General features: G+C 36.2%; 1 long non-coding RNA gene across 4 annotated transcripts in view; it reads left to right on the forward strand.

Annotated features, from left to right (window-relative positions):
• Positions 1-19044, forward strand: part of LOC124232197 (uncharacterized) — a 136768-nt gene that overhangs the window by 6692 nt on the left and 111032 nt on the right. For 3 of the 4 annotated variants that reach the window (XR_006886794.1, XR_006886793.1, XR_006886795.1), the window contains exons 2-4: positions 1519-1714; positions 3033-3246; positions 4039-4165. This is a non-coding gene — a long non-coding RNA (uncharacterized LOC124232197). Of the gene's footprint in view, positions 1-1494; positions 1715-3032; positions 3247-4038; positions 4166-19044 lie in introns of all 4 variants that reach the window. The other variant, XR_006886796.1, reaches the window with a different exon arrangement.

Consider the following 19044-nt stretch of genomic DNA (forward strand, 5'->3'; position numbering starts at 1 on the left):
CCCTGTCATTCCCCTGGATCTCATACCAGGATGTCATCTCTTAGTCTTTGAATTTTCTTAGTAACTTGTACCTCCTTATGACATTTATTTTAATTTACTTTGTATGCTAGATATTTCTGCACTTAGTACATAAAGTTGTAGAAAAGTTAAAGAAGTAAGACACCATGAAGGAAAGAAAAATGTACCTCACTGTAGATCATCTGCCCAGGTTAGTTGGGAATTTTCTATGCTTCCATTGCCGTGGGGAAATGTCTCTATAATGCTGCAGAGAAGGTATACCATTTTGTTATTGTTATACTTGCTTACAGTGATGCCTAGACAGAAACAAGATTGTTACAACTGAAGCCCAAGCTCCATGGTAATTGTTTGCTGTGATGTTGCTGCTTTTGTTGACATCATCAAAGGCATTATTTGAGGCATAGCTTGTTTTACCAGCCAGCTTCCCACCTTTGACTGTGCAGATTCGTTGTGCAAGAGCAGTTGCTAAGTATAAGAAGTATGGTGGTGAATGAGACAGTTTTTGGCCTTAAGGAAGAACCCACAGTCTGGTGTGAGAGATGTATCTGTGAGCAGAGAAATTGTGAAAAGTTTCAAAGAAAACAAAAGAATGAAGTTAAAGAAAACAAGAGAATGAAGTTCAAGAAAGAATTTTCTTATGGTGAGAATATGGTCCTAATACTGGGTTACAGTGCTATACATTTACCATGTGGTAGACATTTTCTCCTTATTTTATGTGGTGGCTGACAGAATTTTAATTTTAATTGCAGAATTAGTAAATTTCAGATTTTAGTCAGATCCAAATGTTGCCGCATTCATTTCACATCCTGACAAGATGTATTCAGACCTTTGCGAAAGAGCAGCCTTGCTACGGCTACCACTGAGTGCACAAGCTGCCAGGAGTAGAGAACAACACTGAACTCCTGAAATGGCACCATTCCATGGAGTGATCAGCTAGCTATCTGGTGGCAGGTTGATTGCATTGGACCACTTCCATCATGAAAGGGGCAGTGTTTGTTCTTACTGGAATAGAACTTACTCTGGATACAGATTTCGCTTCTGTGATTAGAATGCTTCTGCCAAAACCAGCATTTGTGGACTTCACAATGCCTTGTCCACCATCGTGGTGTTGCATGCAGCATTGCTTCTGAGTAGAGAACTCACTTAATAGCAAATGGAGTATGGCAGTGGTCCCATGCTCATGAAGTTCATTGGTCTTACCATGTACCTTACCATCCTGAGGCAGTGGCTTCATTGAATAGTGGAATGGCTTTTGGAGATTCAGTTACAGCATGAACTACATGACAGTACCTTGTTGGGCTGGGGCAGTGTTCTCCAGAAGGCTATGTATGCTTTAAATCAGCATCTAACTCATGGTGAATTTTTTTCGATAACCAGCATTAATAGATTCAGGAATCAAGTGTAGAAATGGAAGTAGTACCATTCGCTATTACCTACAGTGATCCTGTAGCAAAATTTTTGTTTCTTGTTTCCAAGGCCTTATGTTCTGTTGGTGTATAGGTCAGAGTTCCAAAGGGAGAAATGCTTCTACCTGGAGAAACAACGATTCTATTGAAGTGTAAGTTAAGACTGCCACCTGGTCACTTGGGCTCCTCGTGCCTCTGAATTAACAGGCAAACAAGGGAGTTACTGTGCTGGCTGTGGTGATTGACACTGATGATCCAAGGAGAAACTGGACTACTACTCTACAGTGAAGGTAAGGAAGAGTATATCTAGGAGATCTCATTATTGCCCATCTGCTGTCCACTTTGAAGTTGGAGCCTCTTTAAAGCATATGCGTACACCCCAATTAATAATGAATGCATTTTCTTTGTAAACAAACTTAATAAATAGACATTGTTGCATTATTTTCCACTTAATAGCTAAATGGGTACCCAAGAACTTAGTACCTAAGTTCTACCTTAGGAGGGAAGTATGTAATTTTCCTGAGAGCTGTTGACCAAAGTCTTTTTGTACTTGACTATATTGCAGATGATTGAGGTTTCCAGAACATTCAAATTCTGGATAAGTAGGCCATTATATTCTATGTCGATATATCCATGTATCTTGTATAAATTACATCTTGTATCCACATTGGTTATATAAATATTATTCACTTTGGGAACATTTGAAATGATGACTTTAACCATTTATTTAATATCCACTCCAAAAATTTTGAGGTGGTATTAGAAGTGGGCATGAGTGACTATTTCTTCAATTGTGAAGTTCTGTTTTATCCATTTTTCCATTTCTGAAAATCATTCATTAACAGAATGTATTTGATATTACTGTGTGAGCTTTTTCTTTTGATGGTTCAAAACAAGCTCTCTTGTTCACTGAGAACATAAAATAAAATTATAGTTCAGAGACTTATTAGTCAGGCTCAGAGACTACTGCCTTATATGCCTCTCTGGTTATGTACCCACATGCCACATCGGCTTCCTGAGGTTTGATCAGAGCAGCTGAAAAGTTTTCTGGGCCTTGCAGAGTCCTGTAGGGCATGCTTAAGTGACAGACATAATTATTATATATATTACAAATGCAGGAGAATAAGATTTGATGAGAGTTTGAACATGGGATACAATGCCATTTTGTTTTTATAAACCAACTTGGTTTTCATAGAAAAAAGTGCAAGACATGGGCATTTTAGTATCCAGTAAAATGATGTAAATTGTTTACTTTCTCTGGAGGCACTTCCAAAATAAGAGGAGCAACATCATTGGATGCCAGTTGACTTGGAAGAGCAGTTCTTTCTATGCATACTTCTGTGGTTATTTTTAAATAAAACGAAACACAGTAAAATAATTTCTTTACTATGTTATCCTACCATGTTAGTTAGGATATAGGTTTAACTACTGTGATAAAACTACTGTAATAAAAGAATAAACTAGTGTGGTGGCTCTCCTCCACAAATAGATTAGGGACCTAGACTCTGTCTGTCTTGTTCAGTAATGATTATTAAGATTGGTCTTCTATTTCATACTCTAAGTTAACATCTCCTGTTCCTACTATCACATTTATGTTCCTGCTAACAGGAAGACGAAGAAGGAGAGTGAACACTTCTCTTTAAGGCCATGCTGTGGAAGTCGCACACATCACTTCTACTAATAGCCCATTGACCACAACATGGTCATATGATCTCAACTACCTGGAAGGGGTTCTTGCAAGTGTGATCTTTATCTGGGAAGCCATGTGTCCAACTAAGAATATTATTGCTGTGGAAGAAGAGGAGAATAGATTTGAGGAAAAGTAAGCAGTTTCTGGTACATATTTTACATAAAAAATGGAGTAAAAACTGTTAAAGTACGTAACATAAACTTTTTTCTTTGTTGATGTCGTGTTGGAATAATTTGATTTATTTGGTTACTCATGTTACAGAACAATGCCACTCTTATAATCCAGGTTCCAAATTATCATTATAAATATAAAAATTTTTGAAAATCCATGCTTCTTATTTTATAACTATCAAGAGATTCATGATGGAGAAAGAGTTTTTCAGGTAGTTGAGAGTATTAATGCATTTTGAATGTAAATTCTTTATGAAAATGCTCCAAAATTAAGACTGTAAGATAGAAGAAGATGCTAAAGTGTTCTATGGTTTACATTTGAATTTGACTGACATACTGCTTTTGCTTAGTATTTTGGCCAGTGTATATATAATGTAAATTTATGCTAATTTGAAGTTACATTTAACACTGAGACATAACGCTATTTCAAGATCAGGTGTAGTGATCTAGAAAGAATGGAAGGACTGATATGTGCTATGATTGTCTTGTAATTTTTATTTACAGCAATATTTATATCTCGTCACCCAATAATTATTATAAAGATACAGTTTTCAGTCATATGAACTTTTGATTTTAGATACATAATATTTTACATGTAAAAAATACATAACTAAGGTAAATACTATATTTTCCTCATAAAGTTAAAGGATGAATTCAGAGATTTTGTTGATCTCATTTGGTGTTTTATTCAGGCCAAGTTGTGGAAACAAAACAAAACAGTTTAAACTGGAAATTTTTAACCTTTCTTTTATAGTAACCATATGAGGAGCCATTTTCAAACAGCCAAAATTGTATCAGGTACAGAAGGTGACAGATATTCTAATGGCACATTTTCTCTGAATGTCCCACTGATGAAAGCAGGAATTCTTGCCCGGTTTAAGGTAAATATGTCAACGGTAGAAGTTTTGATTGACTGATAGCTCTTGTGGTGCACTTGGAAACCAGTCCTGTTTGAATCCTGACTTTTCTGTTTCTTCCTGAGTGATCTGAAGTTTCTTAGCTTCTTAGAAATTCAGTCTCCTCCTCTCTTTAGTTGAATAATAAAAAGTAGCAACATTATCTCATTGTAGAATTAAATGAGATGATTTATGTATAACGTGAGTATGATGCTTTACCCATATTTATACCGTATTTATAGAGTAAGTACTCTATAAATACATGACCAGCATCAAATAATATTCATTATTATCCATGTAATGAAGTTTCTCAAAGAGCCAGCAGGGTCAACTGCTGTGTGAATAGAAGTATCCAGGTGGATCTTGCTGTGTTCCAGGTTTGAGAGACAAACCACCTGGAGTACATCGAGTTAGGAGGCATTAGGATGATAAAGCATCTAGAATTCAAGACTTAATTAATGTGGAAAAAAGACTGTGTGTAGCTGTGGTGAGGGGGGTTGTATGATAGCTTTTTTCAGATAGTTGGAGTGCTATTCCATTGAAGAGGGATTTGAAGCAAATCCTGAGAACAAGACGAGATCCACTAAATAGAAGTAAATCTCTATCTAGATAGACAAATTTCTGCTAAATATAAAATAGTTCATGTAACTGAGGTTGTAGAATATCCTCTCTTTGGAGGAAGTGTTTCCTGGGCTTGAATGGGCCTTACTCCTTTTCAGAGATATTGTAGAAGGTTACCCACATTTTGGACGAGTGGGAATAAATAAGTTTTAATCCTTTTTCCAACAGAAACATTCCAGAATTCTCTGAAGATTGTTCCTAATGTTTAAACTTGTCTACCTTTGCTCTGTTTCATTAAATATTATAATTTTTAATTTTATTATTTTTTTTACAGTTTCTTAGTGCTTTATTTGATTCTGGTGTCTATTACTTGACATCTTAATTTTTCTTTTCTTTAAATTAATTAATTAATTAATTTTAGGATGTACATCATATTTCGAATTCTGTGTGCATTACATCATGACACTACCTGAAAACTAATTATAGTCCATCCCTTCACATGTGAGCCTAATCACCCCTTTTGTGCTCCCCGCTGCCCCCTTCCCCTGTGGTAACCACCATTCTAATCTCCAATGCTGTGTGTTTGTTTGTCATTGTTTTTATCTTCTATTTATGATTGAGATGATATGGTATTTGACTTTCTCCCTCTGACTTATTTCACTTAGCATAATACCCTCAAGGTCCATCCATGTTGTCACAAATGGTCAGATTTCATCATTTCTTATGGCTGAGTAGTAGTCTATCACGTTAATACGGCATCTTCTTTATCCACTCATCCCTTGATGGGCACCTAGGTTGCTTCCAAGTCTTGGCTATTGTGTATAATGCTGCAGTGAACATAGGGGTGCAAGTATATTTATGCCTTTGTGTTTTCAAGTTCTTTGGATAAATATCCAGAAGTGGGATAGCTGGATCATATGGTAGATCTATCCTTAATTTTCTGAGGATACTCCATACTGCTTTCCATAGTGGCTGCACCAGTTTGCACTCCCACCAGCCGTGAACAAGGGTTCCATTCTCTCCACATCCTCTCCAACATTTGTTGTCTCCTGTCTTGTTAATTATAGCCATTCTGACCGGAGTGAGGTGATACCTCATTGTAGTTTTGATTTGCATTTCCCTGATAGCTAATGATGTTGAGCATCTTTTCATATGCCTCTTGGCCATCCGTATATCTTCTTTGGAGAAATCTGTTCAAATCTTTAGCCTGTTTTCTAGTTGGATTGTTGGTTTTTTTGGTGTTGAGCTGTATGAGTCTTCATATATTTTGGATATTAACCCTTTATCTGATATATGGTTTGCAAATAACTTCTCCCAATTGTGAGGTTGTCTTTTCGTTTTGTTGATGATTTCCTTTGCTGTGCAGAAGCTTTTTAGTTTGATGTAGTCCCATTTGTTTATTTTTTCTTTTGTTTCCCCTGCCGGGTCAGACATGGGACTTGAAAATATGCTGCTCAGACCGATGTCAAAGAGCATACTACCTATGTTTTCTTCTAGAAGTCTCATGGTTTCAGGCCTTACATTCAAGTATTTAATCCATTTTGAGTTGATTTTTGTGCATGGTGTAAGGGAATGGTCTACTTTCATTCTTTTGCATGTGGCTGTCCAGTTTTCCCAACATCATTTATTGGAGAGACTCTCCTTTCCCCATCGTATGCTCTTGGCTCCCTTGTCGAATATTAGCTGTCCATAAACGTGTGGGTTTACTTCTGGGCTCTCAATTTTGTTCCATTGATCTGTGTGTCTGTTTTTGTGCCACTACCATGCTGTTTTGGTTACTATTGCTTTGTAGCATAATTTGAAATCGGGGAGTGTGATACCTCCAGCTTTGTTCTTTTTTCTCAGGAATCCTTTGGCTATTCGGGGTCTTTTGTTGTTCCATAAAAACTTTAGGATTCTTTGTTCTATTTATGTAAAAAGTGTTTTTGGAACTTTGACAGGGATTGCGTTGAATCTGTAGATTGCTTTAGGAAGAATGGACATTTTATCGATGTTAATTCTTCAATCTAAGAGCATGGAATATCTTTCCATTTCTTTGTGTCTTCTTCGATTTCCTTCAACAATGTTTTATAGTTTTTGGTGTACAGATCTTTCACCTCTTTGGTTAAGTTTATTCCTAGGTATTTTATTCTTTTTGTTGCAATTCTAAATGGGAATGTATTCTTAATTTCTCTTTCTGCTACTTCGTTGTTAGTATATAAAAACAACTGATTTTTGTAATTGATTTTGTATCCTGCGACCTGACTGTATTACTTTATTGTTTCCAAAAGTTTTTTAATGGAATCTTTGGGGTTTTCTGGATATAAAATCATGTCATCTGCAAAGAATGACAGTTTCACTTCTTCTTTTCCAATGTGGATCCCTTTTATTTCTTTTCCTTGCCTGATTGCTCTGGCTAGGACTTCCAATACCCTGTTAAATAAGAGTGTTGACAGTGGGCATCCTTGTCTGGTTCCTGTTCTTAGAGGGATAGCTTTCAGTTTTTCTGCATTGAGAATGATGTTTGCTGTGGGTTTGTCATATATGGCCTTTATTATGTTGAGGTATTTTCCTTCTATACCCGTTTTGTTTAGAGTTTTTATCATAAATGGATGCTGTATCTTGTCAAATGCTTTCTCTGCATCTATTGAGATTATCATGTGGTTTTTATTCTTCATTTTGTTAATGTGGTGTATCACGTTGATAGATTTGCGGATGTTGAGCCATCCCTGCATCCCCAGAATGAAACCCACTTGATCATGATGTATGATCTTTGTAGTGTATTGTTGTATTTGATTTGCTAGTATTTTGTTGAGGATTTTTGTATCGATGCTCATCAGCGATACTGGCCTGTAATTTTCTTTTTCTGTGTTGTCCTTGTCTGGTTTTGGTATCAGGATAATGTTGTGTTCGTAGAATGAGTTAGGAAGCCTCCCCTCCTGTTCCATTTTTTGGAAGAGTTTGAGAAGGATAGGTATTAGGTTGTCTTTGAATGTTTGGTAGAATTCACCAGGGAAGCCGTCTGGCTCTGGACTTTTGTTTTTGGGAGGTTTTTGATTCCTGTTTCGATCTCCTTGCTAGTGATTTGTCTATTCAGATTTGCTACTGCTTCTTGGTCCAGTTTTGGAAGGTTGTATGTTTCTAAGAATTTTTCCGTTTCTGCTACATCATCAAATTTGTTTGCCTATAGCTTTTCATAGTATTCTCTTATTATCTTTTGTATTTCTGAGGTGTCTGTTGTAATCTCTCCTCTTTCATTTCTGAATTTATTTATTTGAGCCTTCTCTCTTTTTTTCTTGGTGAGTCTAGCTAAGGGTTTGTCAATTTTCTTTATCATTTCGAAGAACCAGCTCTTGGTTTCATTCATCTTTTCTATTTTTTTTTTTTTGTTGTTTTTTTGGTTTTTTTTTGTTTTTTTTTTTTTTTTTTTTTAGTGTCTATTTCGTTTATTTCTGCTCTGATTTTTATTATTTCCTTCCTTCTGCTGATTTTGGGTTTACTTGTTCTTCATTTTCCAATACTTTTAGATGGACTTTTAAATTGTCTATTTGGGATTTTTCTTCTTTGTTGAGGCCCTCTTACAATTGCTTTTGGTGTATCCCACAGATTTTGACCTGTCGTGTTTTCATTTTCACTTGTCTCCAGGAATTTTTTGATTACTCCTTTGATTTCTTCATTGACCCAGTCATTGTTAAGTAGCATTTTGTTTAATCTCCACGTTTATGTGGCTTTTCTGGTTTTCTTCCTGTAGTTGATTTCTAGCTTCATATCTTTGTGGTTAGAAGAGATGCATGGTGTTATTTTGATCTTCTTAAATTTATTGAGACTTGTTTTGTGGCCTAATATGTGATCCATCCAGGAGAATGTTCCATGGACATTTGAAAAGAATGTGTATTCTGTGGTTTTTGGATGGAATGTTCTGTATATATCTCCTAAGTCCATCTGGTCTAATGTGTCCTTTAAGGTGAGTGTTTCCTTATTGATCTTCTGTTTGGATGATCTATCCAGTGGTGTAAGTGGAGTGTTAAAGTCACCCACTATTATTGTGTTACTGTCTATTTCTCTTTTTATGTCTGTTAAGATTTGCTTTATGTATTTAGGTGCTCCTATGTTGGGTGCACAGATATTTAAAACTGTTATATTTTCTTGTTGGATTGTTCCCTTTATCATTATGTAGTGCCTTTCTTTGTCTCTTGTTACAGTTTTTGTTTTAAAGTCTATTTTGTCTGATATAAGTATTGCTACCCCTGCTTTCTTTTCTTTGTCATTTGCATGGAATATCTCTTTTCCATCCTTTCATTTTCGGTCTGTGAGTGTCAGTAGGTCTGAAATGTGTCTCTTGTATGCAGCATATACATGGATCTTGTTTTTTTATCCAGTTGGCCACCCTATGGCATTTGATTGGTGCATTTAGTCCATTGATATTTAAGGTCCCTGTTGATAAATATGTACTTGTTGCCATTTTGTCACATTTTTTTCTGGATGTTTTAATAGTTCTTCTCTATTCCTTGCTTTTTCTCTTGCTCTCTTCCCTTGTGGTTGATGGCTATCTTTAGTAATATGTTTGATTTCTTTTGTCTTATGTTTTTTCCTGCTTGTTATAGGTTTCTGGTTTGCGGTTACCATGAGGATTCTATTTAATATGCTATGCATATAACAGTCTGTATTGAGTAGATAGACTCTTTAGCTTGACCTCTTTCTATAAGCTCTACATTTTCACTCCCCTCCTCCCACATTATATGTTTTTCAAATCATATATAGTCTCTTGTTTAGTGTGTATCTATCCTTTTCCCTCTTATCATTGAAATAGATGATTTTAGTGCATTTGTCTTTTAACTTTCATATTATTTTCACAGGTAGTTGATCTGCATCCTTTACTATATTTTTACCTTACAAGTGACTCTACGGCCTAGTTTTTTTGTTGTTGTTTTGTTTTTTTGATAATTTTTCTTAGTCTCTATTTATGGTCATTGCTTTCCCACTTAAATAAGTCCTTTCGGCATTTCTTGCAGAACTGGTTTCTTGGTGATAAACTCCTTTAATTTTTGTTTCTGTGGGAAACTCTTTATCTCTCCTTCCAATCTAAATGACAGCCTTGATGGATAGAGTATTGTTGGCTGTAGGTTTTTTCCTTTTAGCGCTTTAAATACATCCTGCATTTCTCTTCTCGCCTGTAGATTCTCGACTGATAAGTCTGCTGATAGCCTGATGGGCTTCTTTTTATATGTCACTTGTGGCCTTTCTCTTGCTGCTTTTAGGATTCTCTCTTTGTCTTTAATTTTGGACATTTTGATTACAATATGTGGGCCTCTTTGGGCTTACCTTGTTTGGAGCTCTGTGTGCTTCCTGAACCTGGATGTCTGTTTCCTTCCTCAGGTTAGGAAAATTTTCCACTGTTATTTTTACGAATAAATTTTCTGCCCCTTTGTCTCTCTCCTCTTCTTCTGGGACCCCTATAATCCGAATGTTAGCACGCTTGATATTGTCCCAGAGTTCTCTTACACTGTTCTCATTCCATCTAATCCTTTTTTCTCTTTTCTGTTCTGCTTGGGTGATTTCCTCTAGTCCTTTGTCTAGCTAATTGATCCATTCTTCTGCTTTCTCTACTCTGCTATTGAGATCCTCTAGTGAATTTCTCATTTCAAGTATTTTATTCTTCATTTCTGTTTTTTTTTTATATGTTCCATTTCTTTGCTGATGTGCTCACTGTGTTCATTCATTCTTCTCCACATATCTGTGAGCATCCTCATGGTATTTTGATTGTGCTCTTTGTTGAGTAGGTCGCTAGTTTCTGTTTCACTTAGTCCTTTTTCTGGGGTTTTGTAGTGTTCCCTTGCTTGGAAAGTATTCCTTTCCCTCCTCATTATGCCTCTTTCTCTGTGCTATTTTCTTTGTACTAGGTGAGTTGGCTATGTCTCCTGATCTTGGAGAAGTGGCCTTATGTATGCGATGCCTTATGAGGCCCAGCAGTGTGCTTCCCTCTCCTCGCCAGACCGTAAGAACCAGGAGTGATCCCTTTGTGGGCTACTTGTGTCCTTCTGCTGTCACAGGGTTGCTCCCACTGCAGGTACCCAGGGAGTCTGATGTTTCCTTCCCTGGCCAGCTGTTTGTAAATCTGGTTTGGGGAACCTCAGCACTGTTGGCTACAAAGTCTATCAGCACACTCCTGTTGCAGTTTTTCTCTTGATTGGGTAGGTACCCAGTGTAGCTGGTTGCTACTCTCAGGAGCATACATTTGTGATAGGCCTGAGGCCAACAAGGCTGTTGTCACTTCTCTTAGGAGTGCAACTGAGTGGGGCCAGCCCTAGGCATGGGGGCACTCAATTGTTTCAGGCTTTAGAAGGTGGGACCAATCCTTTTTATGGCTATTTGTGAAGCACAAGTCTTCTGATAAGCCTCACCCTCCACAGACCACATACACCATCAACACAGTCCTGGTCCGTGCACACTTCTCAACACCCTGGAGCATACCCCAATGCCACACTGCATAGGCCCCCACCTCTCCACCGTTGTCCCCCACAGTTCACCTGGTCCTCACACAGGCCCTGCCCCACAGAGGCAGACACCCTTGCCTGCCTGTAGGGGATCAAGGCACCCAGTCAGCGCAGGCTGAAAAGTAGCCTGAGGGCTTCTTGTTGGGTGGGGCCAGTCCGTAGGGTGGTTGCCTGCCCTGGCTGAGCTGGATTAAATCTGTGCTCTAGTCGGTGTGGCAGAAGTTTCTCCTCTCAGCAAGATGTCCCCAGAGCCCACCAGGTGAGTCTCCTTTCACCAAAGGACTGTCAGCCTTCCCTCTGATGATTTTAGATTGCTGAAGTGAGTGAGTTTGTGCATTGTCCCTTTAAGACCTGGGTCTTTTCAGCTTTCTGCCAGTAGCTTTTCTGGGGCTGTCCTCACTGTAATTAATAGCCAGTGAAGCCAGACAGTAAGACCCCCATCTCAGTTGGGCTGAGTCTGAAGGATGATTACATCAGTATTGCCCCACTCCGGACCTCACTCCTCCAGGGAGAGCTCGTACCTTAGGGTGGCTCCCGCCTGGCCAGCTGAGAAACTCCACTGCTCCCAAACGTGGCTTTTTTCCTCTTCAGCGGAATTTCTGCCTCTTCTTCCTTAGTCAGGACTGTCCCTTGTTGTGGGGGTTCATTTTATCCAGTTCTCAGTTTTCAATCTGGGATAATTCTTCCCAAAATTGTTGTAACCTGGTAGTGTTCATGGGAGGAGATGAGTTCAATGTCTGCTCACACTGCCATCTTGACAAGATCTCCTAATTTTTTGTTTTAAAAAGTATCTCCAAAGAGACTTCCTTTCTGTGTTCTTCCTTACCAAAACCCATTACCCCGGCCTAATCATGAAAAAAGCATCAGATAATACCAGCTCAAAGAGATTGACCAGTACTCCTTAAAACTGTTAAGGTATCAAAAAAAATAAATAAAAGGAAAATCTGAAAAATTTGTCACATTTCTCTTTGGAGCCTAAAAAAACAGCATGACTAAATGTAATGAGGAATCTCGGATGGGATTCTGGAACAGAGAAAGACATTATGGAAAAGCTGAGAAAATGTGAATGAAGTATGGACTTTTGATAATAAAAATGTATCAACATTCATTCGTTAACTGAGATAAATATGCATACTAATATGGGATGTTAATAACAGAAGAAAGTGATTGTGATGTATACAGTTGTTAATACAACTTCTATACTAATTTCCTAATGATCTTGATCTAAAACTGTTCTAGAACAAAAAGCTTATAGAAAAATTATTGCCAAAAAAAGGTTACCGACTAATTAAATGGGAATGAGATATTTATTTTTTCATTATTCAACAAATATTCTTGTGCCACTGTACACTCAACAAACCTAAAGTTTGTCTTTTATAAAGAATTAAATTATTTTTATTTGAAATATTTCAGGGACAGATATTTCTAATATATATACCTCTATATGTACGGTGAATAAAATTTTATCCATTAATTTTTTTTAAATTTTGAAATAATTTTAGAAAGAGAAAAGTTGCAAAAATAGTACAGAACTCCTGTATATTTTTCGCTTAGTTTCTTCTATTATTGACAACTTAGATAACCATCATACAGTTATCAAAATTATGTTGATTTAGATTTTCCCAATTTTTCTTCTAATGCCTTTTTATTTTCCAAGTTCCAATTAATGACTCCACTTTGCTTTTATTTGTTACATCTCCTTAGTCTCCTCCAATCCATTTCTCAGTCTCTCCTTGTTTTTGTAGCTTCTCACTTTTTTGAAGTGTACAGGTCAGATATTTTTAGAAGTCCATCAGTGAGAGTTTGTCTGATGTTTTATTATGGTTAGACTGATATTTTGCATTTGGGTCAAGAATACAAAGAAAGTGATGTTGTGCCCTTTGCAGTACATCTATCTGGAGACACTTAAAGTAAATAAGTTTTATTAGTGCTGATTTTAATCCTGAATCATTGGTTAGTCTGTTTCTGCAAGTTTGATATTTTTTTAATTTTGTGGCGTTTATCACACATAGAGATTGCTGCTGATTGTATATTTTTATTTGACTTTGAATATGATTGGATTTTTATTTGACATAACATAAAATTAACATTAACTATTTTAAAGTAAACAGTTTAGTTGCATTTAATACCTTCACAATTTTGTACAACTATCACTTCTATCTAGTTGCACACAAGTTTTATTACCCTGAAGGAAACCTTATAAACATTAGTCAGTTATAGCCAGTTTTCACCTTCCTCTAGATCCTAGCAGCTGCTAGTTGGCTTTCTGTCTCTGGATTTACCTCTTCTGGATGTTTCATAAAAATGGACTCATACAATGTGTAACCTTTTGTGTTTAACTTTTTTCGATTAGCGTATTGCTTTCTAGTTTAATCAGTATTGTAGCCTGTATCAGTATTTCATTCTACACCATTCTGTGCCAGTCTGTATCATCTACAAGTGTATCAAGTATTATTCTTTACTTGTGTATTTGATTAACTACTTTGCAGGTTCTTTAGAATTGAGACTTATGTCCCTAGCCAGAAGGGAAAAAATGTGAATTATGTTCAAATCAATAATCGTCATTTTGGGGAGCCATGCAGTGAGTAATTTTATGAAATATCCGAGGAAGGAAATACTAATGATCCAAGAATGCTATTGCCAAACTTTCCAGAAACAGTATGTTTTCTATTAGCAGAATTAGCAGAATGACTCTATTAGCAAAAGTTATGAGGTCTAAGGAGATGCAAAACAGGAGATGCCACCAAAAACCCAAGACTTCTTGTGGATCTGATTTAAAACTCCTGTAGTTATATTTACATGTTATAATCACCTTCAGAACTCAAAAAGCAAATAAACTACATCAACTTACTTTTTTCTCTGAGATGTCAGGCTTCCCTCCCCCCCATCTTTACTGCAGTAAGTATAACTGACAAATAATATTGTAAGATATTTAAAGTGTGTAACGTGGTTTTATGTACATATACATTGTGAAAGGATTTCCTTCCACCACCATGAGTTAATTAATACATCCATCATTAAGTGCTGGTCTTTTACTTTTAGAATGTATGTTCAATTACGGCTCTCTGAAAGTTATTTAAAAATTCTTTCTACAGAGGTAATATAAAATCACTGATTTTAAGTATTCACTTCATTGGCATATAATACAGTTACAATCTTGTGCAATGATCACCTCTATCTAATTGCAAAAGATTTTCATCACCCCAGTTGGAAACTGTACCCTTTAAGCAGTGATTCCCCATTCACTCTCCCCTCATCTCCTAACAACCAGTAATCTGCTTTCTGTTGCTGTGGATTTCTGTGTTCTGTATTTCATGTAAATGGAATCTCATACCTATTTTGTCTGGCTGCTTTCAAATGGCATAATGTTTTTGAGGCATATCTGCTTTGTAGCATGTATCAGTGTTTTAATCCAGTTAATGGCTCAACAATATTTTGTTATGTGGATCTGTAATATTTATTTATTTACTCATTAGATCTGTAGTTTGTTTCCACCTTTTGGCAATTGTGAATAGTGCTGCTATGGACATTCATGTACAAGTTTTATTTGAGTCTCTGTTTTCAGTTCTTTTGGTATATTTCTAAGAGACAGATTGCTGAATCATACGGCAATTCAATGTTTAAGTAAATAAGGAGCATCAAACTTTTCCACATTAGCTGGACATTTTTACATTTTCACCAGCAATGTTTTAGGCCTCCAGTTTCTCACATCCTCACCAACACATACATTGCTTTGTTTCTTTTTTTTTAAATGGCCATCCTCATGTCTGTGAAGGCATAAACTCATCATGGCTTTGTTTTTCATTGACATTTTTTGGGTGTCTGTGGTCATTTGTATATCTTTTTTTTGTATTGAGGCATGACGTATTACACTATGTTACTTTCAGATGTACATCATGATTTGATATTCGTATGCATGGCTAAATGGTCACCAAAATAAATCTAGTTAACATCCATTGCAACATGTAGTTACGAAAAATTTTTTTTGCCTTGTGATGAGGAGTTTTAAAAGTCTTGTGAAAAAGACTTCTCTTTTACCAACTTTCAAATATGCGAAACAGTATTATTAACACAGGTCACCATGTTGTATAATACGTGCCCGTGACTTCTTTATTTTGTAATAGAAAATTTGTACCTTTTGACCTTTTCATCCATTTTGCCTCCTTCCCTCTCCCTTTCTCTGGCCACAGCCAATCTGTTGGTGTTTTAGAAGATTGCTTGTCTTTAACTGATTTAACAGATTATTTGTCTTTCTCTGTCTGACTTATTTCACTTAGCATAAAAAAGTCCATCTATGTTATCACAAATGGCAAAACTTTATTCTTTTTTATGACTGTATGGTATTCTATTGTATATTTATATACCCCACATCTTCTTTATCTATTTATCCATTGAGGGACACTTAGGTTGTTTCCACCTCTTGGCTGTTGTGAATAATGCTGCAATGAACGTGCGTGCATATATCGTTTTGAATTGATGTTTTCATTTTCTTAAGATAAAATCCAGAAGTGGAATTGCTGGATCATATTGTATTTCTGTTTTTAATTTTTTTTTAAGGAAAATTAACCCTGATCTAACATCCACTGCCAATCCTCTTTTTTGCTGAGGAAGACTCATCCTGAGCTAACATCCTCTTCTCATCTATGCGCATGTTCCTCTACTTTATGTGTGGGATGCCTGTCACAGCATGGCTTCGTAAGTGGTGCATAGGTCTCTGCCCAGGTCTCACCTGGTGAACCCCAGGCTGCCGAAGTGCACAAACTTAACCACTACTCCACTGGGCTGGCCCCTACTTTTAAGTTTTTTGAGGAACCTCCATATTCTTTTACATAGTGACTGCACCAATTTACATTTCTACCAGTAGTACATGAGGAGTCCCTTTTCTTCACATCCTTGCCAATTTACTTTTATTTTTTGTTTTGTTATGGCCATTCCAATAGGTGTGAGGTGATATCTCATTGTGGTTTTGATTTGCATTTCCCTGATGTTTAGTGATGTTCGACATCTTTTCACATACCAGTTAGCCATCTGTATGTCTTCTTTGGAAAAATGTCTGTTCAGATTCTCTGCCCATTTTTTAAAATCAGATTGTTTTGTTTTCTTTTTGAATTGAATTGTATAAGTTCTTTATATAGTTTGGATATTAACACCTTATCAGATACATAGTTTCCAAATACTTTCTCCCATTCACTGTGTTTCTTTTTCATCTTCTTAATGATTCCCTTTACTGTGCAGAAGCTTTTTAATTTGATGTAGTCCCACTTGTTAATTTTTGCTTTTGTTACCTTTGCTCTTGGAATCAGATCCAAAAAACCATTTGCCCAGATCCATGTCAGAGAGCTTTCTGCTTATATTTTTCCAGGAGTTTCGTGGTTTCAGGTTTTACATTCAAAGCTGTAATCCACTTTGAATTAACTTTTGTGTATTGTGAAGATAATAGTTTACTTTCATTCTTTTGCATGTGGCTGTCTAGTTTTCTCAACACCATTTATTGAAGAGACTTTCCTTTCTCTGCTGTGCATTGGGATGAATTTTCATTTACCTATATATTCTTTAATTTCTTTCATCAGTGTTTTTTATCTTTTCCTGTCCAAGTCTTTCACCTCCTTGGTTAAATTTATTACAAGGTATTTTATTCTTTTTGATGTAATTGTGGATGGGATTGTTGTCTTAATTTCTCTTTCTAATAGTTCCTTATAGTGTATAGAAATGCAACTGATGTTTGTATGTTGATTTGGTGTCCTGAGAAAATGCATAAATATATATGTATATAAATGAATAACTTGTATATCTTTAGAGACATGTTGACTGAATAATTTTTTAATTGGGTTGTTTGCATTTTTTGTTATTAAATTGTAGGAGTTTTAAAATATATTTAGGAGCCTAGATCCTTATCAAATATATGATTTGCTTGTATTTTCTCACAGTGTGTGATTTGTTTTTTCCCCTCTGTTGATAGTGCTTTTTCATTGTGCTGTTGGTAAAATACGTATCGTATAAAACTGACTCTTTTAACTATTTTTAACTTTACAGTTCTTTTGCAATGTTTTGGAATAATTTCCACTATTGACTTTCAAAATATTTTTATTATCACAAACAGAAATGTCTACCAATTAGATAGTATCTTGGCCTTCTTCCCTTCCCCCCAAATACCTGATAACCTCTAGTGTAAGTTATGTTTCTATTAATTTTCCTATTCTGGGTATTTCATAAAAGTGCAGTCAGACAGTTTTTGCCCTTTTGTGTCTGACTTCTTTTACTTAGCATTATGTTTTCATCCATGTTGTAGCATGAATCAAAACTTTATTCCTATTTTTGGGTGAACAATATTCCATTGTATGTATGTATGTACCACATTTTGTTTGTTCTTTCATCTGGTGATGAACATTTGAATTGCTTCCACCTTACAGTTATTGTGGATAATGCTGCAATGAACATTGGCGTACAGGTATCTGTTAAAATCTCTGTTTTCAATTCTTTTTTTTTATGCTGAGGAAGATTTACCCTGAACTACCATCTGTGCCAATTTTCCTCTGTGTTGTATATGAGTCCCTGCCACAGCATGGCTTTTGATGAGTGTTGTAGGTCTGTACCTGGGAACTGAACCCGGGATGCCAAAGTAGAGAACACTGAGCTTAATCAATAGGCCACAGCAGGACTCTGTTTTCAATTTGTTGATCTTATGGTAATTCTATGTTTAACTTTTTGAGGAACTGCCAAATTGTTTTCAAAGCATCTGCACCATTTTATATGCCCACTAATAGTGTATGAGGGCTCCAGTTTTTTCACATCATCATCAACACTTATTATTTTCTGTTTTAGTTTTTCATTGTAGCAATTCTGGTAGTTGTGGAGAGGCTTCTCATTGTTTTGATTGGCATTTTTCTACTAAATGTGGATGCATCTTTTTCTATGCTTATTGGCTAAATATATATCTTAGGAGAAATATCTGTTTGTGTCTTTTTTCCCTTGGTAAATTTGAGTATTTGCCTTTTTGTTGTTAAGGTATGGGGTTCGTTATGTATTCAGGATTTTAACTCTTACTAGATGTATAATCTGCAAATATTTTCTCTTATACTGTAGCGTGTCTTTTCACTTTCTTTTTTTTTTCTTTTTGGTCAGGCAGACTGTCCCTGAGCTAACATCTGTGCCAATCTTCCTCTACTTTGTATGTGGGACACAACCACAGCATGGAGTGATGAGCAGTGTGTAGGTCCACACCTAGCAAACTGGAGAATCCCAGGCTGCCAAAGCAGAGCGCCCAAACTTCACCACTATGGCACTGGGCTGGACCCATTCCCTTTCTTGATAATATCATTTGATGCACAAAAATTTCTCCCTTTGATCGTATCCAACTTCTCTTTTTTTTGTTGTTTTTCATGCTTTTGGTGTAATTTAAAGAAGGCATTTCCAAGCCCAAGGTCATGATTTACCCTTATGTTTTCTTCTAAGAGTTTTATATTTTTAGCTATTATATTTATATTATTGGTTCTTTTTGATTTGATTTTTGTATGTTATGTGAGATAAGGGTCTAACTTTATCCATTTGCACATGGTAACTCAGTTGTTCTAGTAACATTTGTTGAGGACCATGTTCTTCCCTATGGAATGAATTTGCACCTTTGCTGAAAATCAGTTGACCTCTGATGTATGATCTCTTATCTTTGGACTGTCAATTCTATTCCTTTAGTCTCTGTGTTTCTCCTTATACCACCATCCCATTATTTTGATTACTGTAGTTTTGTGGTAAGTTTTGGAATTGAGAAGTGTGAGTCTTCAATACCTGTTCTTCTTTTTGAAGATCGTCTTGACTAATTAGAGCCCCTTGCAC

The sequence above is a fragment of the Equus quagga genome, unplaced genomic scaffold (genome assembly GCF_021613505.1).
Source record: "Equus quagga isolate Etosha38 unplaced genomic scaffold, UCLA_HA_Equagga_1.0 HiC_scaffold_32_RagTag, whole genome shotgun sequence".
In the NCBI taxonomy this organism is placed as follows: Eukaryota; Metazoa; Chordata; class Mammalia; order Perissodactyla; family Equidae; genus Equus; species Equus quagga.